Source organism: Notolepis coatsorum (genome assembly GCF_963971535.1).
Source record: "Notolepis coatsorum genome assembly, chromosome: 6".
NCBI lineage: Eukaryota > Metazoa > Chordata > Actinopteri > Aulopiformes > Paralepididae > Notolepis > Notolepis coatsorum.
Genome location: NC_140170.1, coordinates 176,412,935 through 176,425,039, shown reverse-complemented (window position 1 = coordinate 176,425,039; position 12,105 = coordinate 176,412,935). Strand labels below are relative to the sequence as shown.

The window sequence follows — 12,105 nt, the reverse complement described above, 5'->3', positions numbered from 1 at the left end:
GTGGATTTGAATTTTGCTTTGTACAGCCTACAGTGACTGAACCCAGGAATTATAAAAACACTTGACTGAGGCTATAGGATTGCATTAAAATCCAAATGAGCACAATCCCTCTCCTCTAGTGAGTCTGTCCTCTCTCTCTCTTCACTCTAGTGAGTCTGTCCTCTCTCTCTCTTCCCTCTAGTGCAGACCTGGGCCGGCGGGATGATTCTGACCGGCCCGCGAAAGATTACATGATAATAAAAAAAAAAATTAAAAAAAATTAAAAATAAATGTATTTTTAATTTTTTAATTTTTTTTTTATTAACTTTTTTCTTTTCATGTCAACGTTCACACGCACAACATACGATTACCTAGGATTTGACTTGATTCAACAACAAAGCAGTCGGGGCAAGCCGAAAACGGTCGAAAGTGTGGTTATTTGAAGTTTGAATTTTTTTTCCACAACTGAGGTAGGTAGATTACATTTTTAGAGACTAAAGTACAGAAAAAAGGTACCGTTGGGTACCGGTATCGATTCACAGGTACCGGTACCGTATCGGTTCAAATGTGAACGGTACCCATCCCTACTGAACAAACAACTGCAGGGCAAGGGCATTTTTGCTCATGAAATGCATAGCCAATTAGCCATGTGAAAGCCTTCATGACAAAGTTGCAATTAATTTCAAGGCAACTAGGCAGCAACAATCTCAAACACATGAAAACCCTGAAAGAAGTCAAACCATCAGCTGATCACCGGCAGTGGCGAATCCTTATGGAAGCCAACAGAAGCCAGGCCTCCCTATTAAAATATGAATTAATATCAAATATGAAATATGAAGAAAAAAAGAAAATAATTATATATAATTTTTTTTTAATATAGTTTACATTATTTTTCATCTGTGCATCTGTGTTATAATTTTTTATTTTTTTTTAATGTCTCCCTCTTCTCCTTCTCACTCCCTCTAACACACTGTCAGACTCACTGTGCTCACTGCAGCTATAGAGGAGAGGAGGCAGGGGGTAGGTCTCTTTCTCCAGCCTCAACCATGTGATTCATGTATCTAGAGTCCAAAACCGATCCTAGCCAATCAGATTCGAGCTGACTGCCACACCCTAAAAGTTTAAAACGGTGCTGTGAGAAGAATCATGAGTGTGGATTCCCCTATGCACACCTCCCCTCTGCACTCTGAACATTGTATTAACCCGTGACTGCTCCCACGGGCCGAATATTGCCCCGATCCTCGCGAGATTAAATCCACGGGTACCTCTCGGTGTGCCGAAGCTTTTCCTAAATCACTTCCATCATCGAAAACGAGGGGAAAAGGTCGGCTCGCGACCCTGAAAATGTCGCGTGATTTAAAAAATGCTGTATTAAGTGAGCCTATTATGGGATCCACGCGAGCTTTCTATCGTGGAAACATCTGGGCGTCCCGCAACTTTTACTCATTCACATGTAGCCCCGAAAATGCTTAGAAAAGGAAAGCCGCAAGCGTGGAATAAACTCGCCGAAACGGAAAAGTGTCCCACGTGCGCGCCGTGTTCCGATCCGCGTGAAAATATTCACAGCCATAGAGGAGACCGTGGGACACCTTTTTGCAACCAAATATGTGTCTCGAATTTGCTCCCACGCGGCGCGCAAAATCGTGCAAGGAAATATCGGACCAAAAATGAACCAATGCTCCAGCAGTATTAATGACCCTGATGTAAACAAGACAAACGTCTTTCTCTGGTCTGCATCCCCTTATACAATTGTGTGTATTGAGCCGTACTGTATTGTACCCATTCTGCAATCTGTTAAATAAATAAAAAGAAAGTTTGACTGGCCGCCGAGCCATACTGTAGTGTACATGGTGACTGATTGACTTAAAAAAAAAAAAATAATAATAATAATAATAATAATAAAAATATTTAATAAAAAAAAAAATTATAATTGTTTTTTGGCTTCCCCTGTTATTTTACCCACGCGACACCACTGATCACCGGCACAGGTACTCATCCATGTTGGGAGCACTGCATGATGAATTTTCAAGGCATTTTCAAGATTTCAAAAAGGTTGAGGATGAAATGCAGCTGGTTTCCTCTCCCTTTACCTGCAGTGTTGATAGTTGTTCAGCTTGAACTCATTGACCTGCAGTCTGATTCACCACTGAAAGAGCACTTTAAAGGGGAACTATCTTATAAATGGCCTTTTTCAGTGTTTATGTTTGTTTCCTAGCTATGTGGACTTATATTAATATGATCTATGTCTCTAATTCTCATATTGGCGCATTCTTCCAATTCTCCTCTCACAATATTCACCCTCACTGAACTGAGTCATCTGAAGATGTGCTGATCTGTGATGTCAGAGAGACTCAGCTGCATGATAATGTGGCTGTGTGGCATCAGGCCCAGGCACCCCAGGCCACATCAGCTCAAAACGGCTTAAGATCTTGAGGTAGAAAAATGCTGTTTTTGAGTACTTGATTAGAAATACAAAACAATGAATTATAAAATTACAGAGGTGTTCCATAAACTCACATGAATTGTGTAAAAGTGCCCAAATAGTGAAAGAAATAGTAAAATAGTTCCCCTTTAAGTCAGCATCACTGCTAGAGTTCTACTCTGCTCTCAAGGAGGAGAACTTTCCAAACATGAGGAGACATGCTCAGAAGATGTTGGTTCTCTTTGGATCCACCTATATGTGAACAGACATTCTCAGTCATGATGTTTACCAAGTCCAGGTACAGATCCTCTCTCACTGATGAACATCTGGCAGCTGTGCTTCGCATCTCCACCTCAGACATGCAACCTGACTTTGATGGACTTGTTAAAGCTCAACAGAGACTGGATTTCTCACACTGAATGAAAAAAAAAGAACTGAAGAACACTCAAATGTGGAAATATAACAAGTGAAATGGGACACTTGATATTTTTTTTTCTTTTTTTTGCACAATTCTGAAAACATTAAATGTTTAATATAGGCATGTAAAGTAAAAAAGGCTACAAAACTGGGACACTTTTCTTTAAAAGACAAGTAAATTACAGCGGCACTTGGAATGAATGAATGAATGAAAACTTTATTTAACAGATTGCAGAATGGGTACAATACAGTACGGCTCAATACATACAATTGTTAAGGGGATGCAGACCTGAGAAAGACGTTTGTCTTGTTTCCATCAGGGTCCCCCATTTTCAATTCATATAGACATATATGACATACATGACATACAGATAGTCAGTACTGCTACATCTATACATTTATGACATACCAGATTTGCAAATACAGTACTGTTTGTGATACAGAAGGAGTCAAGAAAAGGGAGTATATACATTTGACGTAGAAACTGTACATTGGAGGAGGTTGGGTGGGGGGGGTTGGGTACATTGGGATATTGACAACCATACTGGGTAATTTACATTGGAGGTGGTTGGGGGGGGGGGGGGGCGGGGGGCACACTGTATAAACAAGTAACACTGTACATTGAGGGGGGGGGGGAGGAGACACTGTACAAACAAACACAATTGTACATTGAACTATTGACAACCATACTAGGTAAATGACTGTACATTGGAGGGGGTTGGGTTAGGATATTTACAGGGGCCAGTGTTGAATTGCAGTCTCCCGTAGGTGTCCCTTGAGAGAGGTTTTGAAAGTGGGTAGTGATCCACATTCCTTTACAGCTTTGGGTAGGGCGTTCCACATTGATGTGGCATAATTGCGAAACGTGTTTAGTCCCTTATTTGAGCCGAATCTGGGTTTAACATGATTTGTGGAGCTCCCTCTGGTGTTGTGATCGTGGTATTCACTGACCTTTGGGAAGTATTTTGACATGTACATGGGTACCTTGGTCGTGTAGTGTATCTTGTAGACCAGGCCCATTGCAAGTTGTTGTACTCTGTCGTCTACTCTAAGCCATCCTAGGTTGTCAAAGTGGGCAGGGGTGAGGTGGGTTCTAGGAGTAAGGTCAAGCAGTAGTCTGACCAGTTTGTTTTGAGATGTTTGTAATTTTGTTTTTAGCGCCTTTGAGGTGCTTTGGTACCATGAGGTGCAAGCATAGTCGTAGTACCCCTGAATGAGTGCTCCTGCCAGAGTCTTCAGGGTGTTCTTGTTTACCAGAGAGGAGATCCGGTACAAGAATCGAGTTCGTTGGTTGACTTTTTTTATTACATTGGATGCCATTTTGTCACAGGAGAGATTAGCCTCTAGGATGGAACCCAGGTAGGTAATTTCATCTTTCCTTGTGACAATATTGTCACCCACTGTAACTGAGAAGCCGTCGGTCTTGCTGAGTTTGTTATTTGAACCGAAGAGAATGGACTCTGTTTTGCCCATGTGTAATGATAGTTTGTTATCAGCGAGCCATATGCAGATTCTGCCTAGTTCCGAGCTGAGGGTTTTTTCAACCTGTAACTTGTTCTTGTCAGAGACCAGCAGGGCTGAGTCGTCCGCAAACAGGAACAAGTTGCAGTCACAAGCTGACGACATGTCATTTGCATAAATTAGGAACAGTAGCGGTCCTAGTATGCTTCCTTGTGGAACACCACAGCTCACTGTGAGGGGGGGGGATAGGGTACCGTTTACCTCCACCATCTGTTCCCTCCCCTCAAGGTAGGATTGCATCCAGCTCACTGATAGATAATGTATCTTCTCAATGATTCTATGTTATAGCTATATGATCTTTCTCTAATGTATAGTGGAATAGCTTACTCTGCTCGTTGTGTTTCCCGTTAAAGTAACAGTTCATTCAAATGTGGTCCTTTGGAAATCACGTGGAGGCGGAGACAGCGCTGCGGGTGAAAACGGTTCTGACCGTTGTTTTATTGGAATATCCAACAGCTTAAATTATCTGGTTCACAGCATCAATTATTTTCTATCTCTAATCAGCTTTTCCCGGAGGGCTTCTTAGTGGCGTCTCTTATTCTCGAACTGGTGGGGTGGATTCTCCGTCTCTGCTTTTCCGTTCTCTCTGCGTGTCTCTCTGCGTCTCGGTGTCTCCGTGTCTCTGTCTCTCCTCCATCATTCAACCTGTAGGTTTTATAGAGAAGAGAGAACCCCCCCCAGCCCTTGCGCCATCCAGTGCCGTCACCCCAGAGAGCCTGCTTTCCTATTGGCTAGAAGGTCTCCCCTCTCAGTGATTTGGGTCTTGCGAAACAGCGTTACAAGGTGACCTTACAGAGGGGATATGAACTAGTTTCCTTTTAGAATGATTTACCCAAGTGTCCCTGAATGCGACCCTCATACAGATGGAAATATAGTACCCATTCAACCTAACAGTGGGTATCACAGAATGGCCTGTTTGGTCTGCTTAGCTAAAGTAAACAGAACTCGGATGTTGGCCTTCAGGCCGTCACTTCTTGACTTAAAAGTTTAGTTATTTGGCGCACCATCCCTGTTCGTTGTGGAGGAAGATGTGTCATCTGTTTGCCATTTGATCTGTTCTTATTTTTATGGCACTCTGGGCTTTTTCCTATAGCTGCTAGGTGAAGGGTGAAGGGTTGCACTATTAGCTTTTGACTGAATTCTCCTGTGGCCTTTTCCAGAAACCGCTAGATGATTTTAATCCCTCCTGTAATGCTTATACGGGTCATTTTGATCAATTTAATTTACGACAATCCCTTCTCTGAGGGGTCTACCCTCATTATGTAACCAGTAAATTTCAAAATCAAAATGATATAATATTTCCATAAAATATAAACAATTTTTTTTTTCTTTTTAATCCAAAAATCCAAAAAATTCCAAAATTCCACTTACCTCTTCTTCTTGCACAGTTATACACATTATCAGTTATTATTATGACATCCAGTCTAGGTCCGTCTCTTTATACAAAAAGATGATCGTACCATTCTCAGCTTATTTCGTTTAAGACTATACTTTATCCATGTAATTACCAAATATGTCTATTTTGTGTAATGGACTCTGCAAGAAAAGATTTACCTCACACCAATATAAGACTAACAGTTCTAATAAAAACCCGAAGGAGACTTAAACCATAAACATATAAACACTGAATTTCTCCTTCGCAAAAGACCTTCTGAGGTCTATTTCCTCTTAGCTGCAATTCTACCAGTTATCCTCACTGAAACCTCTGAGGTCTATTGATAACCCTTTTTGGCCGTGTCTCTTCCGTTGCATTTGCGCTAATCGCTCTCTCCTCCAGCGTCCTTGGTTCCGCTGTTGGTACTCCGCCAAAATCCACAGAGGAAAAATCATCATTTTCCAATTCCAATTCATGATCTCCTCTGTCTGGCTCCCCATAATCGTCTTCATTCTCCCCTTCGTCGTGCCTTTCCTCCTGTTCTTGATCAATGAACAGGGGTTCGGATTCCAATTCTTGCCCATCTTGCAGGGCTTTTACGCAATGCGAAAGGTGAAACCACATTGAAGATCCTTTTACCTGTAGCGCTCTTTCCGTAGCTCTTACGACCTCGTACGGTCCTTCCCGCCGCGCGCCATACCACTTGCGTCTGAACACTTTAACATAAACGTAGTCCCCTGGTACTATCTGGGGAACATTCCGCCTATCCTCCTCCTCCTCTGTCTCTCGTTTACTAGAGACATAATCATAGATTGCCCCGTGGAGCTTTGATATGTACTTCACGTACTCACGCATCTCGTGGTCTAGAACATCCAAACTCGGACCTTTTCCTGCTGCGCGCAATCCGGGCACAACCATACATCGGCCAAACAACATTTCGTGCGGAGTTAAACGCAGGCCCCGGATCTCGCTAGATCTACAAGCCATTAATGCTAACGGTAACGCGCTCAGCCAGTTCAGACCGGTGTGTTGACAGATCTTAACCAATTTGTTCTTAAGTACCCCGTTCATGCGTTCCACAGCCCCCTGGCTCTGAGGGTGGTAAACGGACCCGAAACGCTGTTTTATCCCCATCTGTTGGAGTACTAAACGTACAGTTTTGTCCACAAATTCTTTTCCATTATCACTGCAGATTTTATCTGGAATTCCGTAACGGCTTACTACCTCACGGCATAAGAACTTAGCCACTGAGGCAGCATCCTTATGTTTAGTCGCGCAAGCCTCCACCCACTTTGAAAATCGACACACCACGACAAGAATGTACCTTTTTCGGTTAATCGGTTTTATCATGTCTACATAGTCAATCACAAGTTCTCTCATTGGGCCATTTGGGGTGGGGATGTGTCCCGGAGACACAACGATCCCTCTGCGTGCATTGTTCTTCAAGCAAATTGCACATCTACTTATTACACAATCAATCTGCCGTAGCAGGTTTGGCGCCCAAAACCCATACTCCTCAATTTTCCTACTCACCTCTCTCCGGTGGGCATGACAGAACTCATGCGCAGTTTGGATCAGCAGTCCGACCAGGCCAGTTGGTGCAACCACAAGTCCCTCATGGTTCCGCCACAAACCTGTCCCATCTCTACTAGCCCCCCTTGCTGACCAGAGATTTCTCTCCACCTGACTCGCCTCTTCCTGAAAGGTCAAAACATCTTTGTAAGTAATCTTATCTTCCAACTCCACCTCATGTGTGATAACCAATACCTTACCTGCTCTGTCCGCACCTGTCACTTGCTTGGCAGCGACATCTGCCATGTTGTTACCTCTGGTCACCTTAGACTCATCAGACTGATGGGCAGCACATTTGATAATCACAATTCGTTTGGGTTTCATTATTGCTTCCAACAAATCGGTTATCTGACTACAGTGTCTTATGGCGGTACCATCTGCTCTCTTAAAACCTCGCCCTTTCCACACCGCTCCGTAGAGAAAACTGATATTCTGTGCGTAGCTACTATCCGTGTAGATATTACAGCTCTTGCCTTCTGCCATTTTGCACGCTTCAGTCAGAGCGACTAGTTCCGCCAGCTGAGCTGAACAGGGTTGTGTCAAGGCTTCGGCCTTTGCTACGACAAACCCATCACCTTGTGATTTTACTACAGAGTAACCTGCTTTTAGGTCCTCTCCAACTCTGTAACATGAGCCGTCTGTCCATAGTTCCAAATCAGGACTGCTAAACGGGAAAGCCTGCAAGTCAGCTCTAAGCCTGGAGTACCTCTCAGCTGCCGCCACACAGTCGTGAGGTTCTCCATCCTCAGGCTTAGGAAGGGTCTGTGCTGGGTTCACTATGGAACACCTAGTCAAAGTAACATCTTCCTGTTCCAAAATCCTGTAATAATTTTTCAGACGGGGTATCGTTAGTGCAGATTTACCAGATTCCAACAAATTTTGGATCGCATGTCCTACCATAATATTGACTGGATACCCCATCATGATACTTGCAGCTTTCTCGTACATCAGGAAGACTCCGGCGCAATCTCGGTAGCACGGAGGCATTCCCATTTCCACCTCTGAATAGGCGATGGAGTAGTATCCTATTGGTTGTGGATGGATCCCCACTCCGGTGTTTTGTGCCAGTACTGCGCATGCATACCTCTGATCTGAAGAGGAAGAGACATACAGTATGAACTGCTTGGTATAATCAGGCAAAGTCAAGGCCGGGGCAGCTAACATACGGGTCTTTATGGTCTCAAATGCCCTCAGGCCCTCCTCAGTCCAGGTTACTTTAGCACTCAATTTATCATTTCCGCAAACTTTTATCATAGCTCTTAAAGGCCCTACTAGTTCTGTATAATTCTCCACCCAAGTGGAACTATACCCGACGATTCCCAAAAACATCATCATCTGTCTTACAGTCACTGGCTTTGGAGCTTTCTTAATAGCCACCAAATGTTCCTCTGTAATAGCTCGGTGGCCTTTTGAAATCGTTTGACCTAGATATGCTACTTTAGGTTGACAGTACTGCAATTTTTTCAAAGACACCTTGTGTCCCTTCTCTGCTAGTAGTTGCAATAGTTCGATAGATTCCTTGTGACATGTTGTCTGATCGTCGGCACACAAGATAATATCGTCCATATACTGAATGACTCTGGATTTCAATCTCAGGTCTAACCCGTCCAGATCCTCTCTCAAGATCTTGTTAAAGATGTGTGGGGAATGCTTTAATCCCTGTGGGAGCCTAGTGTACTCATAATGCTCATTCTTATAGGTAAAACCAAAAAAATGCTGGCACTCTTTGCTCAAAGGTACGCTAAAATAGGCGCTACACAAATCTATAACCGTAAAATACTCAGCTTGCGGCGGGATGAATGTCAGTAGTGTGTGGGGATCTGGGACATCGGCGGGATAGTCAATTAAAACCTCATTGACGGCCCTCAAGTCGTGTACCAGACGGTACGAGGTGTCAGGTTTCTCCACTGGCAGCAACGGCGTGTTGCTCTTGGGGCTCTTTGTCTTTCGTAGTACCCCGGCTTCTAGAAGTCCTTTGATTTGTGGCTCGATTCCGGCCACCGCTTTTTCCTTCAGTGGGTACTGACTTTTCCAGGGCAGGGTTGCTCCTGGTCTAAGCTCCACCCTCACTGGTTGAGCAGATTTGATCAGTCCAATGTCGGTGCTATGTTTCGACCACAGCACTTCTGGTATGGCCCCCATCATCTCCTCCTGGAGGCTCAATTTCTGGGGGGTTTCTTCTACTGTCTCCTGTGACAGCTGCACCGTCTGGGGACGTCCCATCCCTGTGCCTTGAATCATTATCTTGACGAACCGTTTGTCCGGGCTTATCCATATGAGTCGGTTCTCCGTCGTCTGTTCGAACTTTATTCCTTCTGCCTCTTTCATCATCCTTCCGATGTGTTGTTGGTCGCACGAGTCGGTCACTTTTAGCGTCACGTGGGGAACGCTGTCTGTGATCTCGTGTTCCTTTTGTAGATAGTTGCTTCGTGCAAGCCGTATTGCTGCTCCTTGGGGACCCATCACTATGCTGGTGGCGTTGAGCTGCACCTCCTCTGGTTGATTTCTCATCCACTCCTCGGCTTGTCTTTCATCCGCATCTTTATAGTATTGTAGAGTGCAGTGGTATGGTGTCTCTGGGTTCCTCGCCGATGGCATATTGGCGGTGATGAAGGTCTCCCATTCCAACGCTGGTCCGAGCAACTCCTGGCTTAGGTTCCCCAACCAGTATACTTCCGGTGGTCGGGGGTCCGTCCTTTGCATCATTTGATAGTATTGGTCTTCTGGGACGTCGATTACACAACCATCAGGCGTGCATAGAATGTTCATCCCCAGCATACCAAGGCCGTCCCTGCCCAGTAAGCCGATGGGTGCGGTGTCGGAGACCAAGATGGAAACAGTCGCCTCTTTGCCTCTGTACTTCAGGGTGACAGGTTCTGTCACTGGAATCAGCTTTTTTATTCCCTCAAATCCAATGGTCCGTACATATCGACCGGACATGGGCAGGTGTGTCGCATCTTTAAGTTGGACCACAGTGTACGCCGCCCCGGTGTCTGCCATCATCCTGACAGATTTATTATTCACCGCTACGTGCACTATTGGTTCCTCCCTTAAGTGTGACAATGACAGCTGGCACCCCCCCATTGAACTATCTGGGCCTCGTCAGAACATCTGTTCCGGCCCCCTGGATGGATTTACTGGGCCCATGTTCTGTTGCTGGTTCTGGTCTTGGGTCTGGCCTTGGTCTTGGGTCTGGTATTGGTTTTGGGTCTGGTATTGGTTCGGTCCGTACCACTGATCCTGGAGTCGGCCGTTTCGTCCTCGGCCACCTCCTCTGTTATTTCCTCGACCCCTGGGGCTGGCTAGCCACCCTTTGTCACAGTATCGGGCAAGATGGCCGAGTTCTCCACAAGTCCAGCACTCAACCGATGCCGGCCATCCAGACGATCCTCCTCTTGGACGTCCATTCCCTCCTCGGGGCTGCCAGTTCGATCCCCGCTGATTCTGTTGTTGTATGGGTGCCGGTGCTTCCTGTTTTGTGGGCTGTGCTGTTTCCTGGTTGTTCAGTTGTCCACTATTCCCCGTCTCGGCTCTGGGTGGTGTGGCTTGTACCAGGGCTTGGAGGTACTCTACCATCTTGACTGCCTCGACCGGCTGTTGGTACATGAGCTTTCGCCGACTTGCCGTTTCTTTGTCTTTGGCCTGTTGTTCCTTCTTCCTGTGCAGCTCCACTTGATGGCTCACGTTCTCCAGGTATGCATTTAACGGAAGGCTTCCCAGACACACCACTTCATTCAATTTCTGTCTCACCTCATTGGAGAGGCCCTTCTGTATTTTCTCTCTTAGCATCGCCTCTCCCATTGGATTTTGTGCAGGGTCTTGGCCGGTCATGTCTCTCCAGGTGGCGTAGGCTTGTGCCACATACTCTCTGGGGGGGGTATCAGGTCCCAACGCACCAATGTGGATCTTATCTGGATGCATCAGGGTGTGATAGGTCTCTCGCAGGACCCGCCACAGTGCTCCTCGGTGAGCGGCGAAGAGGTCCTGGTCGTGGGCTCCAGACACTACATACCGCACCATGGCAGCCTTGGTTAGTAGTTCTTCCATGCCAGCGACTCCTACTTTGTGAGAGAGTAGTCGCTTGACATCGCCGATAGCCAGCTGTTGGCCTACCATTATTTCCTCCAGCTTGGCAATCCATGGAAAAGCCCCATTCTGGAGGGAGGGCAACTTCTCCGATATTTGGGACATGTCTGAAGCATTCCATGGCTGGTACTCCAATCCCTGATGTCTTATCATCAAGGGTTGTATGTTGACCGTAGGCTCTCGGGTACTGGATCTGGTCACTCTTTTTTCTTCCGCCTTTTTCAACACTTTGATTTCATCTCTTGCTTCTCTCATTTGGTCTTCCAATTCTGTTCGTGCGTCGGTGCCCCTTCTCCAGCGTTCGCCGATTGCTTGGTATCCCTCGGAATCAGTGTCTTTTGCCTCTTGGTAGGCCTGTATCTGTGCTTCCAGCTCTCGGTTTTCCTTACTCATCCCATGATGTCGTCGCTTTAATTCCTCCATGGTAGCCGTCAGTTTCATCCGCCGATTGCTTCCTTCGAGGGAAGGTGAGGGCACGGAGAGTGTTGAAGAGTATCTTGGAGCAGGTAAGGTCTTCGGCGTCACTACTTTGATGAGTCTCTCCCTTCTCTCCTCTTCCTCTCGTTCTCTGTCTTTCTCCTGATACTTGGTCTGGGGCTCCCATGTCTGGTCCTCGTCCTCTGTGTCTTCCCAGGATTCGCGGGCTTCGGGGGAAGTGGACCGGCGATAGCTGGGAGCTTGTCTTGACCTCTCCCGGGGATAGTCTCTTCTGGGGCTGAGATCTCTATCGTAT

At 45.8% G+C, this 12,105-nt stretch overlaps 1 pseudogene across 1 annotated transcript in view; it reads right to left on the bottom strand.

Annotated features, from left to right (window-relative positions):
• Positions 1-11,402, bottom strand: part of LOC311229771 — a 106,844-nt pseudogene extending 95,442 nt beyond the window's left edge. Inside the window, exon 1 of the transcript in view lies at positions 11,152-11,402. The product of the transcript in view is annotated as an uncharacterized misc_RNA (transcript). The remainder of the gene's footprint in view (positions 1-11,151) is intronic.
• Positions 11,403-12,105: the final 703 nt, after the last annotated feature.